We start from the raw sequence: 18,391 nt of genomic DNA, 5'->3' as shown, positions 1-18,391 counted from the left end.
CGCAATTCGAGGCTATTATTTCTCATAATTTCATTTCGCCGAATAACAACAGTTTGTTTTCATGGGGTCGCAGTTCTAACCTAACCTAACCCACTTTTCTGGCAATAGTTCGTTTTTTTGGGGGTCGCAGTTCTAACCTAACCTAACCCACTTTTCTGGCAACAGTTTGTTTTCGTGGGGTCGCAGTTATAACCTAACCTAACCCACTTTTCTGGAAACAGTTCGTTTTCTTGGGGGTCGCAGTTCTAACCTAACCTAACCCACTTTTCTGGCAACAGTTTGTTTTCGTGGGGTTGCAGTTCTAACCTAACCTAACCCACTTTTCTGGCAACAGTTTGTTTTCGTGGGGTCGCAGTTCTAACCTAACCTAACCCACTTTTCTGGCAACAGTTTGTTTTCGTGGGGTCGCAGTTCTAACCTAACCTAACCCACTTTTCAGGCAACAGTTTGTTTTCGTGGGGTCGCAGATCTAACTTAACCTAACCCACTTTTCTGGCAATAGTTTGTTTCCGTGGGGTCGCAGTTCTAACCTAACCTAACCCACTTTTCTGGAAACAGTTCTTTTTCTTGGGGGTCGCAGTTCTAACCTAACCCACTTTTCCGGCAACAGTTTGTTTTCGTGGGGTCGCAGTTCTAACCTAACCTAACCCACTTTTCTAGCAACAGTTTGTTTTCGTGTTGTCGCAGTTCTAACCTAACCTAACCCACTTTTCTGGCAACAGTTTGTTTTCATGGGGTCGCAGTTCGAACCTAACCTAACCCACTTTTCTGGCAACAGTTTGTTTTCGTGGGGTCGTAGTTCTAACCTAACCTAACCCACTTTTCTGGCAACAGTTTGTTTTCGTGGGGTCGCAGTTCTTACCTAACCTAACCCACTTTTCTGGCAACAGTTTGTTTTCGTGGGGTTGCAGTTCTAACCTAACCTAACCTACTTTTCCGCCAACAGTTTGTTTCCGTGGGGTCGCAGTTCTAACCTAACCTAACCCACTTTTCTTGCAATAGTTTGTTTCCGTGGGGTCGCAGTTCTAACCTAACCTAACCCACTTTTCTAGCAACAGTTTTTTTGTTGGGCTCCGCATCTGCTCCGGTGCTACGGGCATAGTAGCCCCTTCGCCCTTGCATAGCAAAGCGCAGGCGCTAATGCTATGTGCTCTGCGCTTTGCTACGGCGGGCGAGGGCTGCTTCCCCTCCGCGCCTCCGGCTTTTTACATACACTCTAGAGGTAGAACAGACCAGACCACGTGGATAGTGGGGTGCTTGGATTCGGATTTTTTTGTGAGCTAAAAATATGTATACATCCAAAATGCCAATAATATGTTCCCACCCAAAGTTTCAAAAATACAATAACAATGTTTTTTTTACGAATTATAAATGTAGGCAGAGTTTTTAGTTACGGCTCTGCGTTAATGAGTCAGTCAGCCACATATTTAGGTGCTTTGTGCATTGTTAAGTATAAATTAGACTTGGATTATACAATCTGACGCTTTCTTTAATTTTAACATTCGTCGAAAAACATTCTGCCAAATCTAGCTCATGACAGATGCGTTTTAGATCATACAAGTTATACGAAATAGAAAGTATCGAAATACGTTTTCTGCGATGTAAATATTCGCCTAAATCCTATTATGCTTAACAGAGTATGCAAATCACATTTCGGACATTTAAACAAACGCTAAATAAAATTATTCGTCTCAAAAGTCGGCGAAAATAATAGTAGTCTATTTAAGATTCGGACTTGCAAACATTCGGCCTATTGCGTATTATACAAACTTAAGCTTTCTGCAAATTTAACATTCGTCGAAAAACATTTCTGCCAAAAAGGTTATGCCAGATGCGTTTCGGGTCACGGAAGTTATGCCAAATAGACGGAACCCATAAATAAACTGTCAGGCTATAGTTATACATATAATTTGTGTCCACTGTTCCTTTTTATTTCGATTCGCATCATCAAACTTTTACCAATTACCATTCCTGCTTCATCTTAGCAGTGGTAAAAGCCTAATTTTGTGAAATTGAAAACCACTTCATATTAATTTGGAAGTTCAAATCGGCCTACAGGGCAGCTGGATTATGATAAATAATCAAAGGCGAATCATTCGCTGCGAGAGATCTAAGCATATGACGGGCGTGATGTCACGACAATTGCTAAGCGATTAGAGAAATCTATGTCTTATTTTCCCAATAATATTCTGCGCCAGTGAACATACTTAATTATCCTAAGATCCTCAAAACAGTTAACCCTCCGTCTGTTCATATTCTTACGCCACATTTTCAGTATTCAATGCGCGATTAATTAGTGAAATAAAGCGAAAGCCGTCACGCAGCGGAAATAATTTATTATTTATTGTCAAACAGCGCAGCGATCGTTTTCCTCTGGCTGGAATAATGATCGAAAATTCGAAGGTGTACGTATTTTAGCCACGGTGCGGAGAATTTGAATACATAATATACTACGAGTATATAACATTTAAAACTTTCGCGTTTTAAACACATATTAAATCACATTTACCATCGTGTGTATCGCGAATTTATTTTGTTAACTTTATTTACCGACGTTTCGACACAGGTTTCACTGGTCGTGGTCGCGGCTAACTGACGTCCCAGCAAAATGTCAAAACAGAGATTTGTGTGACTACCCGACGAAAACTATGGCAGATACCATGGTCTAATAAAACTAAAACGTAGTGATTTAATTCTCATTGAATAAAACATGGTCTTCTCTTCCCAGAGTGACACAGGCCTACGTCACAATAACATTGCCACTTTATTTTAACATAACATGTTACATGGGTACATTATATCTATGGTTATAGGTTTCTAATAAGTTAAAATATTTCTTTATAATTTTATAATTTTCATTTATATGTATTTTATCTTAAATTTTACAATAACACGTCATTTTTAATTTTTCAGAATGCTGTTGGGGCTACCTAGGTGGTGCAGTGCTTCAGGCATGTTTGCTGAGGCCCGAACGGATGACTTCTATGCAATCATGCGCAAAAAAATCAGCTTGAGTCGGGTAAGAAATAGCCACAACAGCATTCTGAAATTGATTGCAGGCAGATTCGACTGTCTAATTCAAAATTACTCGGTTGGGCAAGTCAAATCAGTATGGCAATATGTTAAGTAAAATTATTTGTATTTTTATTTTATATTTTTAATGTATTTTAATTGATTTAGATTTTAATTGTTTTATTATTTTAATGTAATTTAATTTTAATTTAATTTATTGATTTTACAATTTATGTACTCAACTAACATATTGTAAGCACCGTGTATACTAACAGAATATGGGTCGACAGACCTGAAATAAACATTTCAATTTCAATTATTCGTTAGCAATATCTTCCGATTCACGAAAGAAATTTCAGACGTTCGGGTAATTCTGTTTACACTACTGGCAACACAGGATAGCGCTGTCACATTTGACAATCCGCCATTTTGTCCCTGACCGTCATCCTTGTCGAACGCATGTTCATTGTTATTTCCTTCCTCGCTCAGTGCCAGCAGTCGCAGTGTTTTCCAAACTTTTCACGTCGTAAGCCTGGTAATTAATGTGTAACTGTGAATTAGTTTTAAACGTTTGTCATGTATAGATAAATAAAGTTTAATTTAATACATTAGATTTGTTTTATATTACTATGTTTCTACATGAAAAACTTAACATTAATGGCGTTAAAATAATTTTCACCGTTGCTTAAAATCAAGGCCTGTTCACTTCCTAAGAAAGTTATGTCCCGTTATGATTGCGCATGTGTGCGCCTGAAGCTTCTATCACTTCTATGTGTGCTTTGGCCTCCTAGAAAAAGTTGCCAGTAATCAAAATAAAAACATTTTTCTACAGCAACATTGCTCCAAACTAAGATTTAAATTTTCACGAATTTATTACATTATTAATCATAAAACGGGACTTAAAACACTTAAAACTTAACTACACGCGATTAAGTTTTATAATGAATATTTGCTTCTAACTGTCTTTATCAATGTTCATAAAATATATGGAGGGTAGGTACGTCTACCCACCATAATAAAAAAATATATTTGTCAATGACTCTGTCCAACTGCTGTGGTGAAAGTTCATAACGAAAATTTTATTTATTAAATCTTTAAATAATAAATACAACGTAGCGGTACTACCACTTAAGACTCTGTAAGTCTGTACCTACATGGATTACAGCAATGCACATAGAAAATGTGCTAAATACGGAGCAACGGCTGTTGAAGATACATATTTGAGTGAAATTCACAGCTTTAGTGGGTTCAGCTCATTACTAAATGAACACGGAAAATAGGGATTCATTTTAGCTCCGAATACGTCGTGTCTAGCGCAGAATCAGCGCCATCTATGTCAGCGGCATATGCTGTTCCGAGTAATGGCTACTTTCTTCTATATATCTGTATCAAAACGATGTTTATAGGTATTATACTTTCGGAGATATAAGCCGCCGCGTCATAACACTTTTTCGTTACATCGGTTTTTGATCCTAGCCCCTCTACGGGTTTTTAAAGACGTTCACCTACGTTTCACGTCAAAAAATAATTTCAAACTGATAACTTTTTGTCGGTTATTTAGCGATTACATCGGCTTTTTTTTTCTTACGTTCTTTATCCTCGTCGCCATTGTGACGTCTAGGTTCCGTTGTATTACAATGTGATAAATAAAACTCGGTTGGTCAGGCATGTGCTTTGCGACCCGCCTGCACGCCATGACAGTTGACAACAGAATGTCGACTTGCAGGTAGTTCGCATTGCACTTTTATTGTGTAAACGTCACAGGAACATTTTTTTGTATAGAGTTACCGTTCTTCTCCTAGTGAGTATTATATTCTTTGGTTAAAATTCTCCCACATTTAAAGTTTGAGAACCTGTAAACAGCATGATGACGTAGGCCTGTGTCAGTTAGGTCATTCGCGAATCTCGGAAGAGAGTACCAGGCGGAGTATATTATTATACCATGGGCAGATACCAACTTTTGAACGCGAACTGTCGAGATATAGGTATTCTTAAAAGTATAGACTGATATAATTAGACACTTTGGTTGCGTTTTTTCATACGCTACTATTGATGCTGACTGTACACCAAAGAATATTTCCTTTGACCAGTGTGCCTGAGTATCCGTTCACAATATAACTTTATTCAGTGTCCAGTTCCTAGGGAAGGACCATTCTTCAATAAAATACTAGATCAAATTACTTTAACGGGAGAAAGTAAGTTCGGTAAACAGTGAAGGTTGAACAAAGGAAGAACAGTGTCCTTACTCAAATTCACGACGAATCGCAACTTTACCACTCATTAGTTAATGTTACGAATAGGGGAGCCGGGGGCTTAATGTAACAGGCGTAAGTAGTAACGCTAAATTATGACGGGGAATTAAAAACATTTAATTTTTTTTTTTGCTGAATTACTTTCTTATAACTCGAGGAATAACGTAAACACCGCCATTGCCCCGCCAGACATCGAAGCGAGTGGATGTGCATACGAGCTCTGTTTCGACCAGGTATTGAAAAAAAATTACGGGGTAAGTTGTAATTACCCCCAGTTTTTCAAAAAGTGTCTGGTGTAAAAGATGCGTAAACATTTAAAATTATTTTGTAACCGGAATTAGTGCTTAGATTACAAACCCTCATATTTCAGAATCATAAAATTATACATATTTTAGACAATACAGGCCTTTTTCCTAAAACTGTTACAACAAGCCCCAATTACGGGGTAAGTTGTAACAACTCCCAGTTTTTCAAAAAGTGTCTGGTGTAAAAGATGCGTAAACATTTAAAATTATTTTGTATTCGGAATTAGTGCTTAGATAAATACTTTACAACCCCTCATACTCAGAATCATAAAATTATACATATTTTAGACAATACAGGCCTTTTTCCTAAAACTGTTACAACAAACCCCCCGCTCCCCTACGTCGTGTCCGTTGAAAATGTAATTATTATGATTATTTATATCACTAGCTATATTTTAAGAAGTTTTCTAGTATAACTGTAATATGTATGTACAAAACAAAAATCACTCAATCGGGATCTTAAATCCACACGTAATTTAAAATGTTCACAAGATGTGCCACCGCATACACTCATGTAGGTAAAGTAACGACATTTTAAAAATCTAAGTCCCGTAAAAGTCCTCAAAGCAGGCGTCTGCAGAATCTATAGCTGTAACATTTACTTAAATACAGTCGTTTTCTCAGATTCCTCAGAGACGGCGGGGCAGCTAAAAGACGTATGGCCGTCCATCGGGGATTCACCGCCGGGAACCGCACTCGAGTATTCTACGAAGGGAAAATATTTGCAAAAATGTAATGCTTCTGCAGGATGTCCTTTGCTGCGGAATTATATGGTTTGCGTTTCCAAGAACCAATTAGAAGTATAACTTATAAGTCCCCCGATGCAAAAAGGAGCTTTCTATTTTTAAAAAAGGAGCTTTCTATTTGAAATAAAGGACTACAGAGGTACAAACTATTGCTCGTTGATTCGTCTAGTTTTCTGTTATAATTTTTAATACGAATGAAAAGCTGGATTTGCGTGCGCGATGTACTTCAATCATGATTGTCAACATACAATGTACATGTACAATGATGATCTCAGGATCGGTTTATAAAACTAAGTAATTACCGTAAAATGGGGTGAGTAGGGTCAAAACTGAAATTCAAACCTCGATAACATTTTATTTTTACATATGAAAACTGAATGGTGTATATAATAAGTGTTCCGAACGTTTGTATTTTAGTTTTGATTTTATTTTGGGTAGTTCCATTTCATAACTTTGACGATAAAGAGGAAAACCCACCTCACCCCGTAGTGCCTCGTATTTGGGGTGGGAGGGGTTTTCATACAAAGGTGATTTTGGAAGATTGTTGGATCGTTTTTTTTTTATTATGCGTATTACTATAGCTCCATTTTAAATTGGAATACATTTTTTTTTTTGCAGTAGCCTTAAAATCCCTTCTCATCCCCCTCTCAAACCTTCTCTCCCCATTCATAACCCACCTCTCCCGGCGAAACCTGCTCACCCCGTTTTACGGTAACTGTCACCGATTTATTTAAGAATCGTCTAACTAAAACTTTAATATAAACTCCCAAACTTCCCGGGCCCGGACTTAATTAAAGAATGATGAAAAGTGAAAACTTCATGACGTAAACCTTCTAAATTGTTTGACCGAGTATTAAAATTTCCTCATTGTAGCCATTATTAATTGTGAGATGAGTTGCTAAAGCGAATAAATAACATTAACAATTAATAATTAAATTAATTCTTGAAGATAAACATGTGTTCTGAACTGGAGTATTAATATAATATTTTAAACTTTCGCGTTAGGAACACATATTAACTCACATTTATAGACGGGTCTATGTGTAGTGGGTGGTTTGAAAATGTGATGTCTGCCACAAACTTTTCCATACACTTTTCGTCGGGTAGTTGCACAAATCTCTGTTTTGACATTTTGCTGGGACATCAGTCAGCCGCGGCCACGACCAGTGAAACCTGTGTCTAAACGTCAGTAAATCAAGGTAACTGGAGTATTAAGTAAGTAATACACGATGGGTTATTATAGTAGCACAGTCTATACAGTCATTCGATGAGGAGAGGGGGGGTCGCGTGTTTGTAGCTCGGTACATGTCAAAGGCCGTTGGAGCACTGTTACTTTTTACACTGTGATAGAAGTTTGTGCAACAGGTACATAATAAGGGTTACTAAAGTTAGCTATTTGAAAAAACCGGACAAGTGCGAGTCGGACTCGCCCACCGAGGGTTCCGTACTTTTTAGTATTTGTTGTTATAGCGGCAACAGAAATACACGGTTCGTGAGATACAGCCTGGTGACAGACGGACGGACGGACGGACGGACGGACGGACGGACGGACGGACGGACGGACGGACGGACGGACAGCGGAGTCTTAGTAATAGGGTCCCGTTTTACCCTTTGGGTACGGAACCCTAAAAATACATTTACATTACATATATTATGAATATTAATAAGATGACTGCTAAGCAGTTATCGTAAATGATCCTATAATTTAGATCGCCACTTCAACGCCACCGCACGCACCGCGATTCAAATTAAGTTGATTTTTAGGGTTCCGTTCCCAAAGTAAAAACGGGACCCTATTACTAAGGGGCTGTCCATAAATTACGTCATCGATTTTTGACGATTTTTGACCCCCCCCCCCCCCTATAATCATCCAAAAATCATGCTTCAAATGACCCCATTTCCTCCTACTTCATGCTACCGTCATCCAATGTCCAGACCCCCCCCCCTAATTTGAAATGACGTAATTTATGAATAGCCCCTAAGACTCCGCTGTCCGTCCATCCGTCATTCTGTTTGTCAGTCACCAGGCTGTAACTCAAGAGCCGTGATTGCTAGACAGTTGAAATTTTCACAGATGATGTATTTCTGTTGCCGCTATAACAACAAATACTAAAAAAAAAAATAAGTGGGGCTCCCAAATAACAAACGTGATTATTTTGCCGTTTTTTTCGTAATGGTACGGAACCCTTCGTTCGCGAGTCCGACTCGCACTTGGCCGGCATTCAATGGCAGATTAAAGTACCTACAGGTAGACAATATATATTAGTTGGGTTTTAATTATGTGGTGTGTCTTAATTATTTTCCATAACAATATTTTTTCTTACTACGTAGTTGTTTTACTTAATGCAAGGATTTTTTTTTAAATAAGTACCTACATAATAAATCTTCGGGAGAGCCTCACTCCTAGAAGACCCGTCCCCAGGTGGCGGATAGGTGCATGCCCGCCTACTTCATAGTAGCAGGGTAGGAATGAAATAAAATAGTTCCCGCGAACCAACAGGCCGGAGAAGGTCACTCCGTATGAAACCATACAGGCTACCAGAAGCCTTGGGATACCCCCTAAAAGTCTGGCTCTACGGGCACGGACGCAAAGATGGCAGCCCCATCATCGTGATCGGGGCGCTGTGGGCTAATCACCTGCACGCTCTTAAACCAAATAAATATGAAACCTACACAAGAAGAAAGAAACCGGACCCCCTTTTTAACGACGACCCTTGGCATGAAACAACGGACACGGATTGGATGCTGGAATGTCAGAACCATGGCTCAACCTGAAAGGCTGCCCCAGGTAGCTAAAGTAATGAGGGACTACAGCATCCACATCTTAGGATTGAGCGAGACGAGATGGAACGGGTTTGGCGAAGTAGAGGCAGATTTTGGCACCACGCTACTGTTTAGCGGCAAGGAAGACGAGGGCGCACGCCGGGAATATGGAGTTGGTCTTCTCCTCAGCCGCTGTGCTAAGAAAAGCCTGCTGAACTGGAAGCCGATTTCGGAGCGCATCATTTTGGCGCGGTTTGACTCTCGGGCCCGTAAGATCAGCGTCGTACAGTGTTACGCTCCGACCAACGACGCCACTGACGAGTCGAAAGCCGCCTTTTACGATCAACTTGAGGCCACACTCAGAAGCGTTCGCAAACAAGACATTGTGATTTTGATGGGCGACTTCAACGCGAAGCTGGGCAGCGACGATGAGGGAAGAGAGCACTACATGGGCCCGCATGGAACCACCGGAAACATAAACGAGAACGGAGAACTTTTCGGTGAGATGTGTTCGGCAAGGAGCCTCGTAGTGGGTGGCACACTATTCAAGCACAAGGAGTGCCACAAGACTACGTGGAATTCCCCCGACGGCGTAACGCGCAACCAAATTGACCATGTTGCGATCAGCCGTACTTGGAGGTCCTCATTGCTGGACGTGCGGAACCGCCGTGGAGCCGACGTGGACAGCGACCACCACCTAGTCGTCGCTGAAGTGCGACTCAAATTGGCGATCCCACGCCGTAAGTCCGAGAAGATCTCTAAAAGTTTCGAAGTACGAAAACTCCGGAACCCGGAATGGCGGGAGAAATTTCAAATTCAAATTCAAAATTTTATTTGCTAAAAATGCACGTACATATTAGATGTCATATACAATAGAATGTGGGTATCAGCGCATTTAGCCAGAAGGCATGCAAATCAGAAAATATAAGACATATTTACAAATATTTACAAAAACATATTTACAGATATACAAATAACTTAAAATTGAAATTAGAACATGTCAAACCAAAACTAAAACGAAAATACGGCTATGTCTATGATCATCTATGGTTAAGTTATTTGTGGTCAATTTAAAAGCTAGCAAGAAAAAGGTTAACGGAATACATCAAATGTCAAGAGAAATAATTTATTTTAAAAGGATGTAATTGTTAAATATGTCAAATAATTGAAATTATACAAGTCATTGCTTAATATTGAAAAATTCAGTCATTGAGTAAAAACAGTGCTCATTCAAAAACTTAACCAATAGATTCTTAAAAACTATCTCGTCATCTATCAACCTCAGTGATTTTGGCAAACCATTATAGATTTTCGGCGCCATTGCAAAAATACTCTTCTGGAAAAGAGCCGATTTGCCAGGAACTGGGTAAAGTTTATCACAATGTCGTGCACTTACAACATTTTTAAAAAGATGTAGATTTTTTTTGACGAACATTGTAGTCTCCAGAATATACAAATCGGGCACGGTTAGTAAGTGAAGTTGCTTAAAATATGGTTTGCAGCTGGCATTGTACCTCAACTTACAGATCGATCTTACGCACCGTTTTTGTGCTTTGAAAACATCGTTGGCTTGGCTAGAGTTCCCCCAGAAGATAATTCCGTATCTTAAAGCAGAAGATATGTAGCCGTGATAAGCAGACATAACAGCAGTGCGATTTACGACTTTACTTAGCATATATAAGGTATACGAATATGTCATAAGTTTTTTACAGAGATTGTCAGTGTGAGTCGTCCAATTCATTTTGTCATCTATGTATAGTCCTAAGAATTTGGTAACATGTGTGCTAGCAATATAGGTATCATTAAATGCTACAGCAGTGCTATCCTCAGTTTTTCTTTGGCTAAAACTCATTATTGTAGTTTTTTGTAAATTTATTTTTAAGTTATTTTTATCTAGCCATTGTACTATTGATTCTAGGCTGCTAGTTATTTGATTTTTGTGTGTAAGCACAACCGTACAGTCATCTGCATACAAAACTGTTGGATGTATGATAGCTCCTGGGAGGTCATTTATGTACACAAGGAAAAGTAGGGGACCTAAAATACTACCCTGTGGCACTCCATATGTAACTAATTTTTTATCAGAAAGAAAGTCTGATTCAGTTTTGGTTTGAGGTGATATTCTTGTTATATTTGTCTGTTGAGTACGACCAGAAAGGTAAGATTTAATCAGATTGTGTACATTGCCTCTTACACCGTATAAGTATAGTTTGTCTAGTAGTATCTTGTGGTCAACATAATCAAACGCCTTGGTCATATCTATGAAAACAGCATAAACTGGGAGACTATCATCCATTCTAGTGTATATTTTATGTAAAAAGTCATATATGGCCATGTTTATTGATAAGTTTTTCCTGAATCCTTTTTGTTCATCACATAAAATATTATTAAATTCTAAGTATTTATATAGTCGGTCATATATTGCCTTTTCGAAAATTTTGGAAAATATTGTCAACAAAGCAATAGGTCGATAAGAATTCATGTCTAATTTGTCGCCTTTTTTGAAGAGTGGTTTAATGATAGTTACTTTTAAATTGTCAGGGAAAGTTCCTTCTTCTATACACCTATTGAGTATGAAACTTAATAATGGAGAGATTATGTAAGCTGTTGATTTAACTACACTAGTTGTGATGTTATCATAGCCTGTACTTGTTGTGTTTTTAAGGTTATTAATTATGTTAAAAATTTCATTTGCGTCTGTTGGTTGCATGAATATGGAATTATGTTTATTATAGGTTCGCGATAAAGTTGTTTTAACTGATTTATTAGGGTTATCTTTAACCTGATCTGCAAAAAACTCGTTAAATTTTTCAGTTATTATTTTTGCATCAAAAACCTTTTGGCCATCCGCTATAATGGCTGCAATATTTTCCTTTGGGAAGTAAGTCTTAGAGTTGTTTATAATTTTCCAGGTTGCTTTAGATTTGTTTTTGGCCGCTAAGATTTCGTAATTGTTTTGACACTTCTTAGTTTGTTGAATAATTTGTTTTAGCTTTTTAGAGTAAGTTTTGTATTTAGTTTTGTGTGTTTCATTTTTAGTTGTTTTGTTTTGTTTTAGTTAAATTTCGCCTTTGTCTCAGGAATCAGTACGAACTTCTAGAGGAACTTGAAGATGAGCAGTTGGACGAAACCTGGGACCGCATTCGCACCGCCTATACGAGAGCCGGTGAGGAGGTGCTCGGATACACAATCCCGACAAGGGAGAGCTGGATGTCGGCAGAGTTATGGCAACTTATAGAAGATAGGCACCGAATAAATATGCAGAAACAATCTTCTACCGAACCAGAAACGTCCAGTCTCCGGGACCGGTACAGCACTCTCCGTTCGAGCATCAGGAACCTCGCGCGCAGAGACCGCCGCAGAGCCGCAGACGAGCTGGCGGAGCGCGCCAACACCGCCGCACGCCGCAGCGACATGCGCGAGCTGTACGACGTCACGCGCCGCCTTAGCGGCCGTCGGGCACGTGCAGCGAAGAAACCGCTGAAAGGTAAAGACGGCAGCCTCCTGTGTACCTCGAGCGAGCAGCTGAAAAGGTGGACCGAACACTTCTCGAGCCTGCTGGAGCAAGCCCAATCCCCAGACAGTCAGCATTCCAGTGCCGACCTCCCAGACGAGCTTCTGCGTGTGCCGACGGCACCACCCTCCTTCGAAGAAGTGTTGGTCGCGGTGAAGTCCCTGAAGCCAGGGAGAGCGCCGGGCATTGACAACATCCACGTAGACATGTTAAAGGTCGATAATGCGACGTCTGCAACTCTGCTGTTTCCTCTATTGACCCGTATCTGGGAAGCTGGACGAGTACCCGATGAGTGGAAGCAAGGTCTCCTGGTGAAAGTCCCAAAGAAGGGGGATCTATCGCAATGCGACAACTGGCGCGGCATAACGCTCCTACCTACTGCCGCAAAAGTACTAGCTAAGATTCTGCTCAATCGCATTGCTCCAAGAGTGGCAGAGACGCTGAGAGACGAGCAAGCAGGTTTCCGCCCTGGCCCCAATTTCACCACGGTGACAGGTGCGACAAATTGTAAAATCACTGTTGCTGACGTCACAGGCATCCATGGGCTACGGTTACCACTTACTATCGGGCGGGCCGTATTCCTGTTTGCCACAATCATTGTATTATTTAAAATAACTTTATGATATCGGAAAAAAACAGATATTTCTTTTGCGAAGTTTCTGACAATTGTCAAGATTTAGAAGAATTGTAGGTAATTCTTGACAGGTAATGAGTTATATGTCGGAATTTCGTGACAATTGTAGTGTTTCTTGTGACAATTGTCATAAACTTAGCAAGAGAAATATCTGTTTTTTTCCGATATAACAAAGTTTTTTTTAATAAAACAATGATGGTGGCAAACAGGAATACGACCCGCCCGATGGTAAGCGGTAACCGTAGCCCATGGATGCCTGTGACGTCAGCAACAGTGATGTTTTACAATTGTCGCACCTGTCACCGTGGTGAAATTGGAGCCTGGTCGCTCCTGCACAGACCACACCAATACCCTACGCATCCTTATTGAACAGTGTGTCGAATGACAGTCGGAGCTGTTCCTGGCCTTTGTGGACTTTGAGAAAGCCTTCGACACCGTTAAGTGGAGCGCGCTGTGGTCCAGCCTTCGTCGCAGGGGCATACACGAGTGTATCATCCGCATAATCCGCTCCTTGTACGAAGGGAGCACATGCAGGGTGACACATGAAAAGGAAATGGGAGCGCCTATAAGTGTAACTGCCGGTGTGAAGCAAGGATGCCTCCTGTGACCGCTGTTGTTCATAATTCTTCTCGACGACGTGATGAGGAAAGTGATCGAAACACCAAGAGGCATTAACTGGGGTACTAAGGAGCTGGATGATCTTGATTAGCGAAACTTGAGAGCCTTCAAGAGGAAGCTGAAGCCATGGGCCTGCGAATCAACCGACGGAAGACTGTCAACATGCGAGTATAATCAGATTGTACGGATCCTTTATTGCTCAAAAACGATCGCCTTGAATCAGTCTCCAAGTTTGTATATCTCGGCAGTACTCTAACATGTCAGGGAGGTGCAGACGAAGACGTCGGGAGCAGAATTAAGAAGGCAAAAGCTGCATTTGCTCAACTCAAGCCTGTCTGGGACTCAAACGTTCTCACTCGCCGCGTAAAAATCTCCCTCTTCGAATCCATCGTCAAGTCCGTGCTGCTCTTCGGCTGTGAGACGTGGAGAGTGACAAAGGGGCTGACACGCAAGCTACAAGTGTTTGTCAATAAGTCCCTACGGTCGATCCTCCGCATATTCTGGCCGAAGACTATAAGAAATGAGGATTTGTGGAGTATGTGCCGACAACCTCCGATCGCCCAAGAAGTAGCGCTGCGGAAGTGGAGATGGATCGGTCATACCCTGCGAAGAGAAGATACGAACAACGCCAGTACGCGTTCGAGTGGCGGCCTCAGGGCGGGAAGCGAGCCCGCAAACGCCCTGTGCACACCTGGAGGCGCAGCGTAGAGAACGAGCTGACAGCCGTAGGACTGAGCTGGAAATAGGCCAAGGCGGTTGCTCAAGACAGGAGGGCGTGGAAGGATCTTGTGGAGGCCCTATGCACCTCCAGGGTGCCCTAGGACCGAACAACAACAAACAACAACATAATAAATAGTTTCAATAACATAAAACTAGTTTTAGTATTAATTTAATTTAGAAACGTGAATACACTAAACTCAATTAGCAGCTGTGATTGTGTGTGCTAGATAAACAATGTTACAATAACTAACGAGTCGATATTGTAATGTTATCTGTTTTACATCATTTTAATTAAAAAAAGATAGTTAAAGTCGTTTCTCTTTACATTTTTGCTCCTGTTTCACTAACATGATGTATAATAAAGATGATAATGTACCTGTGTTGTGTACAATAAAGTGATTACTACTACTACTAATAACTATGTTAATTAATGCATGCTAAACAGCGGATGGTTTTCAGTTCCACCTCCTAATCACAAAGCAAACTACCGAGGAGGCGGTTGACATAGAACTTAATTAATAAAATCCCAGTTTGTCGCCCCTATATGGAGACATATCTTCAATTAGAACAGGCTTATTACGAATGTACAAGCGACCGCAAATTTCATTAATATGAGAAACAACATTTGCATTGGAATTCATAAATTAAGGAATACTGTGCGAGATATATAACGTTCGGGGGCAACTTGTCTATTTAGATTTTACCGAGAAACGGTACAAAGGAGAAGAGAATAATGAGGGACGAAAATTAATAAATGAGATTACAAAAGATCTTATTACGGCCATTACCCACAGCACCGCCTCCGCCGGAACAATAATTAGCAAAAGAAATGGCCGGGGAGATCCGGAATCGGCGGGAATTTATCTGACATCGCCGAACGGGCTAGCACTTTGGATATCTATTCTATTCCAATTTTGCCGTCTTATTCAGTCAGGGATCTTCAATAATTAAGTATGTTTTGTAATTTGTTTATCGCTTTTGCAGTCGTTGATTCATGAGATCATTAATTGATTCAGGAAATGTCAAAATCAATGTCGTTGCGATGTCATAGATATGTCCTGCAGTAATGCCGTCGCAATTACAGTGTACACTAAAGTTACATTCGCAGCGTTGCTGTCACAGCGTTGACGCGGGCTATGACATGGGCGATAAAATAACTTACAAATTTGACGTTTTACATCGCGACAGCAACACACTTTACACACCGTATCAAGAAAATTTACTGCGACGGCGACCGCGTCGGCGCTGCAGCAATGACGTTGTATGTTACTGCTGTCGACATCCGAATATCACCTAAAGACTGTCAATGTACGATGTCGGCGCTCGGCAGTATTTAATGTATGTAGACAATCGTCATAGACTCGGAATCGGCCGATGCCTCGCTTTTGATACAGTTACTAAGATTCCATGTGGATTTCACAAAATTAATTTGTGGTAGACTTTTAAATACAATAGGATATTAAATTGCTTTCGTATAATATTGCTTAGTTTCGAGTCCCTTACTACGCTCAAGTTTATTAGTATGACTAGAATATTTTGCTTATTCAAAACCTCCCGCAGCTAAAACTAAACTTGCTCTATTATTGCACAAATAAATTATTATCACAAATAATATACGTACCTAAAAGTGAGTATGTTTGCATGGGAGTGGATGGGATGCCTAAAGTTACCAATTCTCCCAACGGGCTTCAAATGTAAGTGAACTTGGGCATAATTCGTTTGTGTCGCGACTTTTATGACCGGCCCCTGGCGGTAAACCATCCCTAACAAATTTATGGCAATGAGAAATTTTACATGCGTGAGCAGGCTGTTTTAGGTCTCATTTAGGCGTCCAGTAAAATTAGGGTTTATGTTACCACTAAAATGCTAATTTTACGCAAGCTACCTACACTAATTCGTTGTAAATGATACATATTTATACAATTTGATCTAAAAGTAAATCCTACTTTTGGTTTGTCATAAAAAAATGCAATGTTAACAAAGTACAATAACTTAACAAAGAACATAGTGCAACTTTGTTTACAAGATACTAGAGCTTGTTCCTCGGAAGTCTTTACATTACTAAATAATTCAGACGTCTTTTCATAATTAAGAACAATGGCCTAGGTGTTTTTCACTCCGCAAATAGCATTAAGACAAACTCTTTTGTGGGCCATTTCGGTTATAAATTATTCTGTCGTATCCGGGACTGGTTAGGACGGTTTTGTGTAACGTTATTTTTCTCTAGCACATAAAGGCGGTAGTTAACTATAGCTCGGCCTAAAATGAGGATAATAATGGTTAGAGGATCCATGACGACAGGAGGTCGGCGTCGGACGCAGCTGACGCCTGATGGGTCGACGTTGAGATTAGACCCCTTTACAAGAAAATATTAAAACTCTTCAGCGTCGTATGACAATGCCAAATATTATGTTACATTATACTGTGTTCGGTCAGGTAATTTACCGCTGGTCTGTGATGCTTGTCCTTTTTGACGGTTTAAGATTTCATTGAAAATGCGTTAGAGCAGTACAGTGTAATACTAGTACGTACTTACAATGCACTAATAATCCGATTATATTAAAATAAAGTTGTTTTGTGGTGCCACAAGTACTTTTATATTTTAATATCCTTCTAAGTGTTATTCCTTCTCTTCAAGAGATCCTTATTATGCAATATATATTTTTTATTGCCCGCGGAAAGCCCTCAGAATTAGAAAGAATGATTTTAAGTTTCATATTGATATAACCTGACTCCGTGACTAGACTGGAATATTAAATGAACTGAACTTTTGAAACGAATCCTGGAATTTGATTATGATTTTGAGCTCAATGGTTATAACTATTATAAAGAAATTAAATTACTAGAAATCGGAAACGCACCTACACTTCAAAAGACAGATAAGTGAAGATGTGTATGCAACCTCAGTTCTTTTAATATAATAATATGGTCATAGATTGGCATGCGCAAGAATGCATGAGTGACAACCCTTAAAACCGAGACGATAAACGCAATCGCGCTATTTAACAACTTTTACGCAGACGTCACCAACGGGGGCTTGTTGGAAATAATGTATTATAACTGACATAACTGACTCTTATGTCGTTATCCAAGCAGGAATATTTATTGTAATTAATCAAACCATCATATTTTACTTTGTATAAGAACACAATTTTGCTCTAGCACAAACTCATAAAAATTTCATACCTTCCGCAAGCACGTCGATTGACTAGTTTGAAAATTATGTATTTTTTAGTAGACAGGGCAAACGAGTCCAGCCACAATGTTTGGTCAGAGACAAGTAAGGAAAAAATACTTTCAAACTTTAAAAAAGCTACGTTTCATCTTTGTTGTAGAAGGATTGTAGTTTCATATTGAATTTTTACATGTTTCAATCAAGAGCAAATGCCGCGAGAAAATTCACTTAAAAACCAGACTATCTACCTATATTTGGGAGTAAAGACTCTAGGCAAACCCATGTTCAATAGCCGAGGGATTTCACTAGCAGTTTTTTTTTTACAGAAATATACTTTCAGAGTTATTGACGTAAAACGTTAAAACCCGCGATGTCGCCAAATCGTCCGACGCAACTTTCTCGTGGCGCGCTATATAGTTTGTTTATGTCTAATTTGCTGGCTTTATGCCCCCTATTAACCAAAAAGGAGTATTATCCGGCTAAGTGTTTAACTTTATGACTAAAGCAGCGTGGAGGCCTCGTTCAAAAAGACCAGATCACAGACCTCCAAGGAGGGTGACATTAAAAAGATAGCAGGCCCACTCTGGAGGAGAGAAGCAGCAAATCGGGCTGCTTGAAGGAGTTTTGGAGAGGCGTATGCCCAACAGTGGGC

Source organism: Cydia splendana, chromosome 6, assembly GCF_910591565.1.
Source record: "Cydia splendana chromosome 6, ilCydSple1.2, whole genome shotgun sequence".
Classification (NCBI taxonomy): domain Eukaryota; kingdom Metazoa; phylum Arthropoda; class Insecta; order Lepidoptera; family Tortricidae; genus Cydia; species Cydia splendana.
The sequence above is the reverse complement of the archived record's forward strand: the minus strand, read 5'-3'. Positions refer to the sequence as shown.